This window comes from Xenopus tropicalis, chromosome 7 (assembly GCF_000004195.4).
Source record: "Xenopus tropicalis strain Nigerian chromosome 7, UCB_Xtro_10.0, whole genome shotgun sequence".
Classification (NCBI taxonomy): domain Eukaryota; kingdom Metazoa; phylum Chordata; class Amphibia; order Anura; family Pipidae; genus Xenopus; species Xenopus tropicalis.
The window spans coordinates 40,037,574-40,055,583 of record NC_030683.2 but is presented as its reverse complement, the minus strand read 5'-3'; positions in this window follow the sequence as shown (position 1 = coordinate 40,055,583).

Genomic DNA, 18,010 nt, shown 5'->3' with positions numbered 1-18,010 from the left:
CTATAGATAACGCAATAATAGGTGATATTATTTAGGAGGAAAGGTTCCATCCTTATGGCTTAGTTCTGTTATCCATGGGGCTCAGGTTTAATACCCGTATCAGCTACTGCACAGTATATATGAGAGAAAAGCCGAAGCACTTGCTATTGGTATTTCAGCCAAAAGGGAAAAATAATACAGATTTAATTCCTTTTTGCTGCATAAAAAAGAGAAATGGTTTCATTTCAGTGGAAAACAGTGGAACTGGGGTCTCAAATGCAGTTATAGCACCCTATGGAAACACTATAAAGCTATAATACTATGGGAGAGTATCGAAATCAGCAGTAAAGGTGGCACATACACAGGCAGATTTTAGCTGCCGGTTTGGGTTCTTCAGACCAGTTTGGCAGCTTATCTGCATGGGCCCCCCTTATGGGCAGATCTCTGTAGGGCAGGTTGGATTTTCTCGTCTGATTGGGGCCACGTCAGCTTGGTGATGCAGTCCTTGTTTCGATGGCACCTATATCATATCAACTCGATCCAATTAGCTTGATATCGGCCACCTTAGGTGGGCATATCAGGAGAAGATCCATTCGCTTGCCACCTTGCCCTGTTTGAGGGGTAAATTCCAGGGGGCAGGAATTGGCCCCTTACCCCTTATTATGGACACCAATGGTGATATGTAATCTATCCAAACATATAATGGCTAATGTAAGCTGTTTCATATTTGTCATCTCTGTCCCCGGTTTTTAAAAAAATATATGTCTTGTTCTTTTTATTTTTTGTGTTAAGTCAACACAAAGGTGAAGAGTTAGAGTATTGGAACATGAGCTTAGTGATTTGTCATGTAATATGGGGTCTTACATCATTGTGAAATTCCTATTTTTTATCTGTTTCCTAATGAGGACAGAAAATTTCACAATTTTCTAGAAGGAAATGCTGGATGCTATGCTGTTGTAACCATTAGCAATCTATGGATGGCTTAATGTACGATACTGCATAGTCTCTGTCCATGCCAAAAGTTCTTTCCAAGCAGTCCAAAGTATAATCTATTTTTTAGTTTATTTAAAATAAAGAAGAAGTTAATGCTAAAAATGTTTTTCAGAGAGTATTGTAATACTGAGGGTCCACTGGTACCACTGGTAGGTTATGATGTGAATGGAGGACTTTTATTTATGGTTGGATTGAGGAGGAGGTTACAACTGGCCATATGGAATCTCTGTTAGTGGAAAGTTAGGAGAGTGACCCTGTGTGCTGTGTTTGGTAAGGGGCAATATGCATGGCCTTCATAGTAGGTTTGAAACAAATGGGAGTTTTATCAAATGAGCTGTTGGACAGAAGCAGTGCCATGTCAAGGCCCCTCATTGTACGTGAGCCCTACACTGTCTAATGACTTTGAGTCTGTGATGCAATTAAAATAAAGTCCCCCAGCAAACAATGTGACTGAGTATTAAGACCTATTGCACCTACCTTTAGCTCAAAAAGGCTCTAGTGGAAAAGCAGGGAGCTTTTAAGCCCCAGCTCATTAGCACACACATGAAAGTGATTCATTGGTTTAAAGGCTACATAGCAGCTAGAAGCAAAATTTGGCTACAATTTGTACACAAAACACAGAAAGAAATCGCCAGCGCTCGGTCTAACCCACGCTGTAGTGTTGGCCAGCTGCTAGAAACACACTATTGTGCCAGCGCTCGGTCTAACCCACAATCTGGAGTTGGCCAGCTGCTATAAACGATAAAAAGCCATTAATTATACACAAAGAGAAAGAAAGTTTGCCAGCGCTTAGTTTGCCTTTAAAAATAATTTTTACAAAAAATGAGGTGTTAGTACCACACTTTGGCCAAAATATGTAAGCTCACGTGCCACGTCAAGGCCCCTCATTGTACGCGAGTCCTACACTGTCTGAGTGTCTGAGGCCCTAGTAGCCAAATTTTGCTTCTAGCTGCTATGTAGCCTTTAAACCAATGAATCACTTTCATGTGTGTGCTAATGAGCTGGGGCTTAAAAGCTCCCTGCTTTTCCACTAGAGCCTTTTTGAGCTAAAGGTAGGTGCAATAGGTCTTACTACTCAGTCACATTGTTTGCTGGGGGACTTTATTTTAATTGCATCACAGACTCAAAGTCATTAGACAGTGTAGGACTCACGTACAATGAGGGGCCTTGACGTGGCACGTGAGCTTACATATTTTGGCCAAAGTGTGGTACGAACACCTCATTTTTTGTAAAAATTATTTTTAAAGGCAAACTAAGCGCTGGCAAACTTTCTTTCTGTTTGTGTATAATTAATGGCTTTTTATCGTTTATAGCAGCTGGCCAACTCCAGATTGTGGGTTAGACCGAGCGCTGGCACAATGGTGTGTTTCTAGCAGCTGGTCAACACTACAGCGTGGGTTAGACCAAGTGCTGGCGATTTCTTTCTGTGGACAGAAGCAGTGGATGGGCTTCAAGCTCTAGTGAAAGGGTGTTGAATGATCTTGGCAGGAGAATGAAGCAAAGGCTTTGTCATTGCATTTTACCCAAGAGTGAATGGTTGATGGCTGTTATCGAACTGAAGGAGGGTAAGTCATGCCAACAGGATGCTATCATTGGTTATTTTAAACATGTCTGATTATGTGCGGAAAATATGTTTGGTTTTAGGGGAGACAGGTAGTAATTTCATCAAAGATGAGAGAGCTAAAGTTGAGCTGCTTGTGATACAGAATCTACATGAGACGTAGGGGCATATTTATTATAGTGTGTAAGCCAACACTTACACTTACAACTTGTAGGTGACCATTCAAATCTAATTGCTGATTGAATGCTATGGGCAACATCACCTTATCTTTTAAGCATTTTGCATCTTTAAAGGGATACTATCATGATTTATATGGTGTACTTATTATTTCTAAATTACACTGTTTACATAGCAAATAATTCACTCAACCATTTAAAATTTTATTCTTGAACCAACAAATGTAGTTTTTTTAGCTGTAATATTGGTGTGTAGGTGCCATCTCAGTGCATTGTGCCTGAGTCTGAGCTTTCAGAAGGAGCGAGCGCTATACATTAGAACTGCTTTCAGGTAAACTTCTTACTATTGAGTTCTATCCTGATATCTACTGGGAGCTGCTGTCTTGTTACCTTTCCACTGCTATGCTGATTGGCTACTGGGGGGGGGGGGGGGGTGGAGGGAGGGGGTGATATCACTCCAACTTGCAGCTCAGCAGTAAAGTGTGACTGAAGTTTATCAAAGAACAGGTCACATGGCTGTGGCACCCTGGGAAATGAAGAATATGGCTAGCCTCATGTGAAATTTCAACATTAATTATAAAAAAAAAACTGTGTTTTTGATAAACATATTTCAATGCAGGATTCTGCTGGAGAAGCTCTATTAACTGATGAAATAAAACATGTTTTCCCAGGACAGTATTCCTGTAAAGCATGTTAGCAATCAAATACATCTCTTAATCCATACAGTTATTATACCAAAGGAACTATGAATTTTATCTTTCCGGAACTTATTGGATTTAGTAACATACATCCTCTTCAAAGGATGGCTTTGAAAGTGTGATTTGCCCCTACCTATGCCAACATATAGATATATTTATATATAGGTTGCTGGGGGGAGTCCTTCATGCTTTGTTAGTGTGTAGTTTTGGGTGTTTCTCGTGACCTATTTTGGATTGATTGCTGACTACCAAATACAGTTAGGGTATCTGTCATGAAACTTGGTCCTCATTACTTAGACCAGTGCTGTCCAACTGGCCCCCCTCTGTGTGGCCCCCCACCTGTCTGGCTGCTTTGATGGCTTACTCTTGTGTAAACTTTAAATGGTATCAGTACTGAGATTAACTGCCCCCCCCTGCATGGTTCTCACCTCAGATTCAGGCTGTAATCAGGCTGTATTGTTTAAATATGTAATCCCCTGTGTTGTTCACACCCAGGGCCGGATTTCTACTTGGCCCCAAGGCCGCCCCCATTCGGCGCCCCCCCCACCCCCGCCGCGTAAACGCGAATGCGCATGCGCCTAACTTGCGCATGCGCGAACAACCCCTATCGCTAATGCGCATGCGCAAGCGCCTAACTTAGAACTCCCATACGGAGCAGTGGGGAGATGTCCCCATTGCTCCGTATGGGAGCAAAATGTTAACATTTGCTTGCGGCGGGGCCGCCCTAGGCCCGGGCCTTTGTGGCCTCGCCACAAATCCGGGCCTGTTCACACCTTTTAATCTCTGCATTGTTCACCCCCTGCAGTGTTCACACCTCAGGCTCAGGCTGTTATCACCCCCATTGTTCCCCTGTTCACACCTCTGGAGCAGTAGAAACCCACAAATAATCCCTGCATACCACAAAAAGAACATATACTGAGGTGGTACTGCAATTAAAAAGTTTTTTAATATATAGTTATTGTGCAGACTGTAGGAGCAGTGCCAGCATTGTGTCACTGTAGGCTGCCTGTGGCATAGGGCAAGCAGAGTATGGCACACACAGGCAGGGTAGGGAAGGCAGAGTATGGCACACACAGGCCAAGTTTGGCACAAACCAGCCAAGAATGGCACACACAGTGAAAGTATGGCACACGCAGGCAGGGTAGGGAAGGCAGAGTATGGCACACACAGGCAGAGTAGGGCAAGCAGAGTATGGCATACACAGGCCAAGTTTGGCACAAACCAGCTAAGAATGGCACAGACAGTGAAAGTATGGCACACACAGGCAGGGTAGGGAAGGCAGAGTATGGCACACACAGGCAGGGTATGGCAGGCAGAGTATGGCACACATAGGCCAAGTATGGCACAAACCAGCCAAGAATGGCACACACAGTGAAAGTATGGGACACAGGCAGGGTAGGGCAGGCAGAGTATGGCACACACAGGCAGGGTAGGGAAGGCAGAGTATGGCACACACAAAGGCAGGGTAGGACAGGCAGAGTATGGCACACAGGCAGGGTAGGGCAGGAAGAGTATGGCAGGTTTTTGCTGTACTACAACCATTAATATGGGTATGGTCATGTGATAACATGGGTGTGGTTTCAAGTGGGTGCGGTTTCAAAAAGGGGAGTGGTCAAACTGTCTTCCATTATCGGCCCTCCACCACGTAGGTCGGAAAAATTCTGGCCCTCGGTACAACAGAAGTTGGACAGCACTGACTTAGACCATGATACACATTTGCTAGCTTATATGTTTGTGCATTCATGCATTTACATTTGAATGTGTAAACTTAATATTAGCACCAACAAGTATCCACAAATGCTAGATAATTAAAAATACGAATAATTATTATATCACAATAAGCCATTTAGGATTCTGAACATCTGTTTATTTCAAAGAATTTCAGTTTATAAGAAACATAAACCGACATTATATCCTTTACCATATATCCCTCAGTTGCTAAGGCAATTTTTATTTAGCAGTAACTACTACAAGTAATTTATAAGAAGTGTTTCAGAGAGGGAGAGAGAAGCATGAAGGAGTGGATTTCACCCATTATATCTTATTAGAAAGAAATTCCTGGTACCTAGACAGAGGCAGAGGGCTCCTTAATAGACCCTGAATATTTCAGGCTGTATGCTGTGCTTGCTTAATGAGCAGGGGTATTACTCATACTGTAGAGCCTAACCTACAGCGGCAGGTTTTAACTGCACAGATACATGAATTGGTTCTGATGTCTTTCCTAACTTTTCTGAAATTCCTTTTTCTTTGGGTTCATTTGGGTGAATTCAGAGGATGAGGTTTTTTATTTTGTTCTCATTGGTAATAAGTTTTTTTTTTTAAGTGGGAGTAGGAGTGTGGTTTTCACTTGATGGCATTATAGGAACAAATATACACCTATATAGTCTGCTAAAGGATATTAAAAGAGATGAAGGCAATGTATAAAAGCATGGCAGAGGAGAGGCACTGGTTGCTGCCATCATATATTTTAAATTGCTGTACTTTTAGTTGTAATACCATGCATGTACTGACAGAGGAGCTGTTGGATCTAAAAAAGTCAGAAAATTGGAAAGTGACTAATATAGGTATGGCATCTGTTACCTGGAAACCTAATATCCAGAAACCTATTATCCCATAGCACTAAAAGAACTGAATTTCTAGTTTTGAAAGCAGAAATCTTCAAGTAACCAGGAGTGGCTTTTTGCTGCTGCAGGTAACTTGTGGGGCACTGGTGCTGAGGCAAGTTTCTTTACTCCCCTCATGTCAGCAGTGTCCCTGAGAATAAGCAGAATCTAAGCTTATGCTTTAAATTGGACAGTGTTTGCACAGATGAATGTCTTTCTGGCCCCTGAGCCACCCTAGCCACCGCATCACTAGTGCATTGAATAAACTGTGCTCTCTGCACTAGCAATGCAACATTTTCTGTTTAAAAACTGTAAAAAAGGCTTTTAAAGTTACCAGTAGAGGCTTTTGCCACCCCTGGTAACTTTGGGTGTTCTGCCGCCTGAGGCGAGTCTCTCAACTTACCTTATGGCAACAGGGCCCCTGTGGGACTGGACCCTTTTAACAATCAAAGTCTCTTTCTTTGTTGACAGAAGTAGCTATACAATTTACTGCAGTTTTAATATGTACATTTACTATGTATTATTAATGTTATTCTGCAAAGTTATTATTTGTTCAGAGCCTCCTTCCAGCCCCTAGCAAAGTATAGTCCTTTAGCTGTTAACTTTTAGTTGTAATACCATGCATGTACTGACGGAGGAGCTGTTGGATCTAAAAAAGTCAGAAAATTGGAAAGTGACTAATATAGGTATGGCATCTGTTACCTGGAAACCTAATATCCAGAAACCTATTATCCCATAGACTCCATTTTAGTCAAATCATTCAAATGTTTCAAAATGATTTCCTTTTTCTCTGTAATAATAAAACAGTACCTTGTACTTAAGCTCATGAATCCACATCGGCGTCAAAACAGTTCTACTGAGTTTATTTAATGTCTACATGTTTTTAGAAGATTTAAAGTCTAGTGATTCAAATTTCAAAAACACCCCTTATTTTGAAAACCCCAAGCATTTTGGATAATAGATCCCATACCTGTAGTACTCTTTCATCACTGACCTGCAGAAAATCTACAATTCTCATAATGCCATGAAAGTTGTACACCTAGGGGCACATTTACTAATCCACGAATCCGAATCCCGAATGGGAAAAAATCGGATTGGAAACGAAAATTTTGCGAATTTTTAGTCGCCGTCGCGTTTTTTTCGTATTTTGCGAAATTTTTTCGTCACTGTCACGCCTTTATCGTATTTTGCATGACTTTTTCGTCGCCGTCGTGATTTTTTCGTATTGAGCAATTGTAAACGGCGGAAAAACCAATCCGATTTTTTCGTGACGGCAACGAAAAATTTGTCGAAAATATACGATAAAGTCGTAACGCCGATGAAAAAATTTCGGGACATACGAAAAAGTCGCGACGGAGATGAAAAAGTCGCAAAAATACCGACCATTATGAAAAAAACGCGTTTGGACGATTTCGGTCTGTTCGTGCATTAGTAAATTTGCCCCCTAGAGAAGGCAACTGTTTCTAGCCCTAATGCCGTCTGAGGTGCCTTTCCCAGTGCCGCTCCCCCCTCAGCCCACTTCACACTTACCTTTACTGCACTGGAGGGGGTCTGGGGTGGGAGCATCGCTAGGGCAGAGAGTGCAATTGCGCCTCCTGCACTAAAAGAACTGAATTTCTAGTTTTGAAAGCAGAAATCTTCAAGTAACCAGGAGTGGCTTTTTGCTGCTGCAGGTAACTTGTGGGGCACTGGTGCTGAGGCAAGTTTCTTTACTCCCCTCATGTCAGCAGTGTCCCTGAGAATAAGCAGAATCTAAGCTTATGCTTTAAATTGGACAGTGTTTGCACAGATGAATGTCTTTCTGGCCCCTGAGCCACCCTAGCCACCGCATCACTAGTGCATTGAATAAACTGTGCTCTCTGCACTAGCAATGCAACATTTTCTGTTTAAAAACTGTAAAAAAGGCTTTTAAAGTTACCAGTAGAGGCTTTTGCCACCCCTGGTAACTTTGGGTGTTCTGCCGCCTGAGGCGAGTCTCTCAACTTACCTTATGGCAACAGGGCCCCTGTGGGACTGGACCCTTTTAACAATCAAAGTCTCTTTCTTTGTTGACAGAAGTAGCTATACAATTTACTGCAGTTTTAATATGTACATTTACTATGTATTATTAATGTTATTCTGCAATAATTATTATTTGTTCAGAGCCTCCTTCCAGCCCCTAGCAAAGTATAGTCCTTTAGCTGTTGTCTTTGCAACATCAAAATTATAACTGCTTCTCTATGTAAATACAAAGAACAAAGAGATAAGAGCTAGTAAATGCAAAACATAAAGAGTGAAGCTTAAATAAATCCCAGAGAGATGAACAAAGGCTGTTACTAAGCAGTTGTCAGAAGGTTAGAAAAACAGATAATGAGAAGCTATACCTGTCGTTGGTAGGAAGCAAATACAAGGATGGAAACTCCTGTCTGGGGCAACAGATAAGGTCAGCAGAAAGGGCAACAAGGGATAATGAGAAAACAGCAGGGACAACAACGGACAACATTCTGATTGATGAGCAAAACAGTAACTGTCTAAGGGAAGATAACTGTGGAAAGAAATTACTTTATAATATTTGAAATCATTAAATGAATCCATCTTAGAGCTTTTGACCTTGATCGGTCATTTAATGAAGAACCAGGAACATTATTTTTAATTCAATCTAAACAGTACAAACTTTTTAACTAGTTAGAGCAAATAATGAGTTTTTAAGATCTAATGCTGGGGAGCCAAAAGCAGAAATCCCCAGTTCCAAGCATTGAGCCCTAAGTTAATGTGAGTCAGAATGAGGTAAAGGTAGTGGTACTGAGCTCTTGTCACACCACAGTCATATGAGTTGTGAGGACAGCTTAGCACGAGTAATTCACTCCAATAAGTCAAAGTAGAGTAGAATTAGTACTAGCAACATCCACCTATGTGTATGGACGACAAATAGTAAGGGACTCAGGCTACTTTCATCCCTGAGAGGCTTCTACTGGATAAAATCCATTTTACTGAGGTGTTCCAGATTGGTGAGACTATCCCTTCTTCTGTTGCCTATCGATAATGGTATATGAGCTCTGTGAAATGGCTTATTCTTTGGTATACCAATAAAGACTCAAACGTCTCGCTGTTGGAGTGTCAACTACCTCGCTATTGGTTGTCATTCAGTGAATTTCTTCTCTGGTTAAGAACCATTGGCACCGCATTTTTCATTTATAAAATCTGTTGCTATCCAGCAGCTGGGGTAACAAGGGATTTACTGTGATCCCCATTCTTATCAGGTAATACTTACACATTTACTATAGCTGAAATGAAGAGGAGCTCTAACTTTTTTCACTTGCTCCTTTGCTAATGTGCTATATACTGTATATATACACCAACTGACATACCGAAAGGGTTGCAAACAGGGGATCATCTGTGATCTGAAAGGGCTGATGGATGGTGTTTCGAAGGCAACTTTTGACCAAGCATAAATGCCCAGGCAGTGGAGATGATGATTTTTTTTCTTGAACTACAGTTTCCGTCATATAAATGGGCTGTGTGGCATACAGAAAAATCTTTTTTGTAGCATAGGAAAGTAGAAGTTAAAATATCATTATTTCAGTGAAAAGATAAAACATATGGTCCGTACATTCTAGAAGAATTCAAAACCCCAGATGGGATAAAGAGGATTTTTTTTATTTGATTGAAAGCCAAAAATGCCAACTATATACAGTAATTAATCATATAAAATGAAATAAAACAATTTTTGAGACATTATTTAGAGATGTCAAGATTCGGGGACAAGGGGTTAGTCCTGTAACATTGACAATTTAAAACTAATGTACATCATTTAGTAGGCACATTTTAAAGCTGTGTAAAGCTATTTTGGAGTTGCACCACTTGTTGGCACAGAGGACACTGTCTTTTTCCTTCACCACACAGTCCTTTTGAACCTCCTGTCGTCAATGAATGGCCCCATCCAACAACTGTGCTGCCACTTGGGGACACTGTGAAGTATTTTACTCATCCCTGCACTGACCTTACATTGGCATCACAACACTGCAGCCTTCAATAACTACCTTTCCTGTAAAGTTGGTTAGTAGGACACTATCTGAATAGAATTTGTATGTTTTTCACTTGTTATGCATTCATCTTTGTGCTCCAGGTCTTTCCAGAACCATGCAAGCAACTTTAATGCAAATATGTTTAACCTTGTTTTCAGCTCAATAACTGCCTTCCCAGTACCAGTAAAACATGGGTTACACTGAACTCTCTCGCCCAGAATACGCATTCGCTAAGTGAAAGAGGAAGGTGAGGGTGTTGTGCAACAAACCTCGCTTGCTGCTGCGCAAACCACACACTGAGTTTATTGAACATGGAAGGGGAAATGCGTAATCATTGCACCCGCTACATATAATGAATAAAATCCATAGGAACATATATCTAGGATATAGTTAGTGGCCTAGTTGCTGGTCTCAGGACTGAAAAAATGGCATTTTCAAACATACATCCCGGACAGACTTCAGAATTCATGGAGCCCCTAATATTGCCAACCCACCATATCCTGGATATTTAACTCTATTCCCGAATATATTCCAAACGGAACGATTTCACTCTGGGTTCCCACCTTGGAACCTGGTGCCTCACAAGACTCCCACGTGCCCTCACCCACTGAGTAACACCTCACTAAAACTCAAGGGGGCAGTGGTGGAAGCCTTTTCTTCTGTCTGTAACTAACATTGCCTGCTGTTTCTCAAGTGCTATATGATACCATACAGTAACGTTTTCATATGATTTCCCATCCAAGAGGTTTTTATTTCTTCCTATTTTTGTTACTTGTTTTGTCAAGAAGAAAGAACAACAAACATGTTATTATCAGAGCTCAGGCTTTTTATTAGTCAATATATCAGCACGGAACCTGGAAAATAAAAACAGTATTTTTACTGTCAATTCTACAAAGAAAAAAAAAGAGTAGAAGTACCAGTCTTCCATCAGTACTTGACACAAATGAACCAGCAAATAACAATGAGCTCTATTTTCCATGTCATGCGTCATTATAGCGTCTGAACTGTCAGAAACAAAATATGCATTAGCTGAGCTTTTTCTTCCCGATAAGGGTCTCACTTTGCCTCTATCATCAGGGTGGAGAGAAAAACGATATTTCTCATTGGATTTTTGTTTAGGAAGAACAGAAGTATGCTTTGCCTGGATATCAGGGCATGTTTATAAAGAACAGAAGTATGCTTTGCCTGGATATCAGGGCATGTTTATAAAGAACAGAAGTATGCTTTGCCTGGATATCAGGGCATGTTTATAAAGAACAGAAGTATGCTTTGCCTGGATATCAGGGCATGTTTATAAAGAACAGAAGTATGCTTTGCCTGGATATCAGGGCATGTTTATAAAGAACAGAAGTATGCTTTGCCTGGATATCAGGGCATGTTTATAAAGAACAGAAGTATGCTTTGCCTGGATATCAGGGCATGTTTATAAAGAACAGAAGTATGATTTTATGCTTTGCCTGGATGTGCAGTCTGCTTGAGATACCTCGACATGTTTATGGATTTGAAAATGTAGCTAAAGATACATATTGTGAGGTTATTATACATTAAAATGTACAACCACAAATGTATTTTCTTATAAAGCAATATAAGTCCTTTTGTTGTACTTCAATCCAGTTCTATTTATGGTGCCTGTTATTCAAATATATAAAGATGTACATTGGTTATTTTTTAAAACAACAAATGTTGGGGCTCCGGGGGCCCAATAGTGCCTCCACCCCTGTTGTGCACCCTGTTCCTGCACTAATAGCTGTCAAGTCACCCACACATGTGAGCACCCTGCCCCCCTTCCCCCATGTACATGCATAATGTCGTGTTTTATTAGTTACCGCCCGGCCAAGTCTGACGCTGGGCAAGGGGTATATGCTTTCCTGCCTCCCTGAATATTTGTGCAGTATCCCATGCCCTGCTCCCCAAGTTACAGTCTCTATAGATGTTTTTTAGCAGCTTTTTCAGTAACTGGTGTTAAACTGTCTCTCTTTCCCCTGTTTTTTTTCTCCTACCTGGAGTTAGTGCACTGCTCTTAATTTAGTGCTCTGAATACATTTTCTGAAATGGTCTTGGTGACATGTCTGGAGTAAATTTAGTGCTCTAATTCCTTTTTCTGAATGATCTTGGTGACATGTCTGGGGTAAATGTAGTGCTCTGAATCCATTTTTTGCAACAGTTTTACTAGAATGTCTGGGGTTCATACAAGGTTGTGAATCATTGTGTGCAGCTGAGCTTGGTAGCATGTCTGCTGTACTTATAAAGGGGATATTGCCTAATACATTTTCTGGTTTGAACTTCCAGCTTTAGTGTCTGAATTCTGCTGAGACAGTTCTGAGTGTGGAGCTTCCTTAAAGGGATGCTGGAGTAAGTCAGCTAGCAGAGGATCATTGTCTCCACAAAAGAGATTAGTAGTGTCAGTAGCTCCTACTTGTTTAGCCACTAGAGGCCTCATGGTACAGTCAGTGACTTTTTCCCTGTCTTTTTCCCCAGGCTGTCATACCACCTGGCTGGTATTTTACTGGCCTAGCTGGGAAAACATCTGCCAAAGCAGGGGCTGGTATTACATATTTAACGGCAGACGTGTTAATATTTTTTGTACCCGTGTCACTGTTTATGTCTAACTGTATTTTAATAAGATTCACAGCTGTTTGTATTTATTCTATGCAGATTTATTAGATATGGGTATATATGGTATGGATCTTACAATATGGACAGATGCGCTCCCTCCAGAAAAATGTACAGTGCCATAAAAGCAACTGGATGGACCTGAACAGTTCCAATGTCAGACAAGCAATGTCTGTTCTGACTTATAGCAGTTTGCCTTCAGCAGATCAGCAGAACAATGGACTTGACCCTGTAAGTGACAGTAAGCTCCCCAGGCAAGGCTGATAAGGTGATTACTACAGGCACTGCTGGCAGCAAACTGTTATCAGTTAACTCGTTGACTCGTACAGTCTTCCTATAGCTTTGACACGTTTAAGTGTCTCAGGGTAGGAGCCATATGTAATAAACACTAAAATAAATACAAACAGATGCTAAATTGAGAATATATTGCTTTAAACTGGTTTAAACATGTGGTATTATGAAGCACCAAGGTCCAGTGGCATCTGTTTGGGATTTTAAGCATCTCAGTGTCATGTTTGTCATTTCTGTTTTCTGTAAATGTATTTAAATATTAACTCTTATGTGGTAAAACATTTATACAAACAATTAGCACATGATACATGCCCAGTAAAGAACCTTTATCAACAAATAAAAAAGGTTTGCTTGAAATATCATTTCTATGATTTCTGTGAATGGGAGGCTCTGGTTTATATTGCAGTGTGTTTGCTCTCAGCTGTGCCTGAATAATGCTGCACAACTCACAGAGCAGTAGAGGCCGATAACCAATAACAGATAAAGACAAATAAAGCCTCCCCATTGACATTTATAATTCAGTACCAAAGCTCCTGAGCCATATTCCTCACCCCGCTGTGCACCGTGACTCTTATCACCTCCATGCTATGCTTTGCTCATGCCCAGGAAGTCATTTAAGTCTAGTAATTTGCAGGCATATTCAATAAATGTGGGAGTGGGGTTAAGCAGGTAGCTGCTGCAGGTTTAGGTGGTTGGCAAGTCCGGACTGGGATACAAAATAGGTTTGATACTGGAAAGTCAGTGTGTGCTCTACGTCCATGCCGGAACCCAGACGGCAAAATTCCCAAAAGCAGCTTTTGAGAAAGTGGTGTGATACCACGAAACGCGTCAAGCGTGTGGTCTTTTTTTTGTATGTGCACAATATGTTTTTAAAGTGATTTATAAAATAAAGATAAAGATTTTTTAACAGCAGTGTTGGATTGCTCCATACAAATCTTTTTTCTTTGTTTAGGATACAATATAGGCCCTGGCATTATAAGTACACAGAGGCCCAAACAGCCCCCAACCAGGCCAATAAATAGTGACGGTCTTTGGGATCTTATAGCAGCCCCTCTGGCATTTGCCACAATCCAAAGATTGCCAGTCCAGGCCTGGTAGTTGGTGGGTCCAGATTTGGTATTGCCAGACCTGCCACTGCGAGCCCCTGCATGTTACATGCCGCCAAGCCCTCCCTGCGTGTGAAATCAGTGGCAGGTAGGATTGCCACCTGTTAGGTTTTTCTTAGGGCTGTTTGGGTCACAACTGTTTGGGTTCCAGCCTTTTAAAAACCAAACAATAATCTGGCCAATAACCACCTCTGATGTCACAGCCCCCCCCCACAAAGTACAAACATGTCCCACAAATGTTATGACCCCACCCACATAGTAACATAGTAACATAGTAACATAGTAAGTTGGGTTGAAAAAAGACATACGTCCATCAAGTTCAACCATAATGCCTATACCTAACCTGCCTAACTACAAGTTGATCCAGAGGAAGGCAAAAAACCCCATATGTCACATATGTCACTGCTATGTCCCAGAGGCATAAAACCTGTCCCTTTCAGTTGGGCCTGTTCAGGAACATTTCTGTGGCTGAATTAGAACTGCTCTCAACTAACAATTATATATACAAGAATGTACTCATGGGGATATTTATTATAATGTGTAAACCAACATCGCTGGTGATGTTGCCCACAGCAACCAATCAGCAATTGAATGTGTACAGTCACCTACAAGGTAGACTATAAAAGCAAAGAAAATATATGCCCCTAAATGTTCAATATAAAAGGTTCTATAGGATCTATAGATTCTACATGCATCACAGAGTTTAGTAGAGAGTTCTTTGGAGCTAATTGTTTCAGTTTCTTCTGTATTTTAGGGCATGGATCCAGTTACACAGCTCTATTCATAGTTCTTGGGACCTTCAACATCTTGTAATATTTGTTCCAGCCTTTCTGGGGATAAGTCTAGCCAACTGTCATTTGAAAGGGTATCAATATGCCAGCTCACTGAGAACAGATAACATGGGGTAATAATAATATAAATAGGGATAGGGTACCATGTCCGATTGACTCTTTTATCTCTGAACCTCTCTTCAGCCAATCCAATTTGCACACTGTTTGACTGGGCCTAAAGGGGGCCATACATGTTCAGATTTTAGTCTCTTTCCGAGGAACATTCCGACATACATTTAATGATCTAAAACTAACATTCAGACTGAAATTGTAGGGTAAAGCCTATAACATGAGATAGTTGGCAGACACCAGTCTTACAAAAGTGACTTTGTGGAAATAAATTTTAGGTCACCCAAGGATATCATCCGATACACAATACATGCACAGATGTTATAGTTGTTTAACTGAAAGTTTCTAACCTGTCAATCGCCATGGTACTAAAATTGTCAGGGTGATAATTTGGAGCCCACACATGATCTATATTTTATTTGTTTACAGTGGTTTGTGTATGGCCAGCTTTAGGTTAAGGCTAGTGCCACACCATCATAGTTAGTAGTGTATTGGTGAATTCTCAGCCTGCGTATATCCGCTGGCTGAGAATCTACCTGGTGTGACAGTAGCCTTATACCACACGTTATGGATTCTCAGCCTATGGATAAACGCAGGCCAAGAATTCATTCCTACTTTTGTGGCAATCGGAGCGGATTTCCAGAACATGAGCATGCATTTTCACATAAATCTGCTTGGTGAGCCTGACATTGGCTGACACAGTGGCTCCTGGTGCAGAAAGAAAAGTGCTGATATGGGGGGGGGCAAGAACATTTTGAGAATATTTTTCTCCTGAATAATTCTTATTTGCAAATTAGGATTAAGTGCATCCATAATAAGAAATGGGGCTTTTCCCCTTGTGTTTAATTTTACTTTTAGTGCTGCCTCAGTTCCTGCCTGTGTGGGCTCTTATAAAAGTACAGTATTTCTACCAGTAGCAACACAAGGGACTACATTATACACTGTTTTGCTGCCATCCAGCTGCAGAAAGTGACACAACACTAGAAGCCCTGTTTCAGTGCAGTTTCAACATCTTTGTAAACTATATTTTAGCATCATTCATGTTAACAAACTGCCGTGTAAATACATGTTGCAGGGCATCACTGACTGCATTTAAATTAAATTGCAATCAGTTCAGCCCAGTTGGCTGGATTCTCTAGCTGCATCCCTGAAGTGATCGGGTCACCCTACTAAAATCACAGTTCAAAACAGGAATTTTATATACTAGAGATTTGAAATATGTTACCTGTTGCAGTACATTTGGATCAGTCAGCATTTAGGCAGATTTCATTTGGACAGAAGAACTTCACAGATGTGTTTCTTATTTCATCCTAATTTATAAAGTTACTAAGCCACTTGTAATCCCTGCTTCTCACAGTATGTAAAGTACTTGGAGTAACAGTACCTACCTTTTTCACTGTATCTAATGTGCTTTGGGGTTCAGTACACACAGGTTTATATTGTACATAATGTGCAGGGGGTGCAGTTTCAGTACCTGAATACAGTGCCAATACCCATTTCTTTGATGGTTTAATTACTGACACAGCACACACTAGCTTTCTGCTTGTCAGTGAGTTATACAAAAACTATATTGGGTACCAAAACCCATCTATGTAATTTGTCCTTTATATGTGTGGGTGACCACGTCCATTTTTGTGACCACACCCCTAAATACCACTCCCATTTTACTAAATTTGCCAGGTTTTTTAAAGTTTAAACACATTTCTGGGGGTTTTGGGGTCCTGTTTTATGTGTTATTACAGTTTTGCTAAAAAGGTGAAATTGCCCTTTAAGCTGCAAGTCTCGGTTCCCCAAAGAGACCTATTTAGCTTAATAATTACAATTGTATATAAGTGCAGGTGTGGCTTGTTAAGTTTCTGGGCTCTCTGCCAAAAGCCCACTTGTTTAATTAAGTGTGAGAAACATTGTATCTATGTGCAGGTATACTGTAGCTCAGTGCTGTCCAACTTCTGTTGTACCGAGGGCCGGAATTTTTCCGACCTACATGGTGGAGGGCCGATAATGGAAGCCAGTTTTGACCACTCCCCTTTTTGAAACCGCACCCACTGGAAACCACACCCATGTTATCACATGACCATACCCATATTAATGGTTGTAGTACAGCAAAAACCTGCCATACTCTGCCTGCCCTACCCTGCCTGTGTGTGCCATACTCTGCCTTCCCTACCCTGCCTGTGTGTGCCATACTCTACCTGCCCTACCCTGCCTGTGTGCCATACTTGGCCTGTGTGTGCCATTCTTGGCTGGTTTGTGCCATACTTGGCCTGTGTGTGCCATACTCTGCCTGTGTGTGCCATACTCTGCCTTCCCTACCCTGCCTGTGTGTGCCATACTCTGCTTGCCCTATGATGCCTGTGTGTATGGCACACACAGGCAGCCTACAGTGACACAGTGCTGGCACTGCTCCTACAGTCTGCACAATAACTATGTATTAAAAAACTTTTTAATTGCAGTACCACCTCAGTATATGTTCTTTTTGTAGTGTGCAGGGATTATTTGTGGGTTTCTACTGCTGTTGAGGTGTGAACAGGGGAACAATGGGGGTGATTACAGCCTGAGCCTGAGGTGTGAACACTGCAGGGGGTGAACAATGCAGAGATTAAAAGGTGTGAACAACACAGGGGATTACATATTTAAACAATACAGCCTGATGGTGAGAACCATGGAGGGGGGGCAGTTAATCACAGTACTGATACCATTTAGAGCTTACACAAGAGTAAACCATCAAAGCAGCCAGACAGGTGGGGGGCCACACAGAGGGGGGTAGCTTGTAGCTTGTTAAGATTTCTGGAGTCTCTGCCAAAAGCTACTTTTTAATTAAGTTTGTATCTTTTTTTAGCATTCAGTGCAGGAGAACAAAGGGAAATGAGGGACTTTTCAGTAAGAATTCAGGACTGCGGGCTGAGCTGTTAAAATCGGGACAGTTGGCAGGTATTCTGAAAGTAGGGGTAGGCAGAACAGGTATATGCCTAATGAGCAGTGTTGAGGGGGCCTACCCCTAGCCTTGACCCCACCAACATGCGTCACCGCAAGATTCCCCAGGGACATCACAGCGTGTGCGCACAAATGCGATGGAGGGGACGGGGT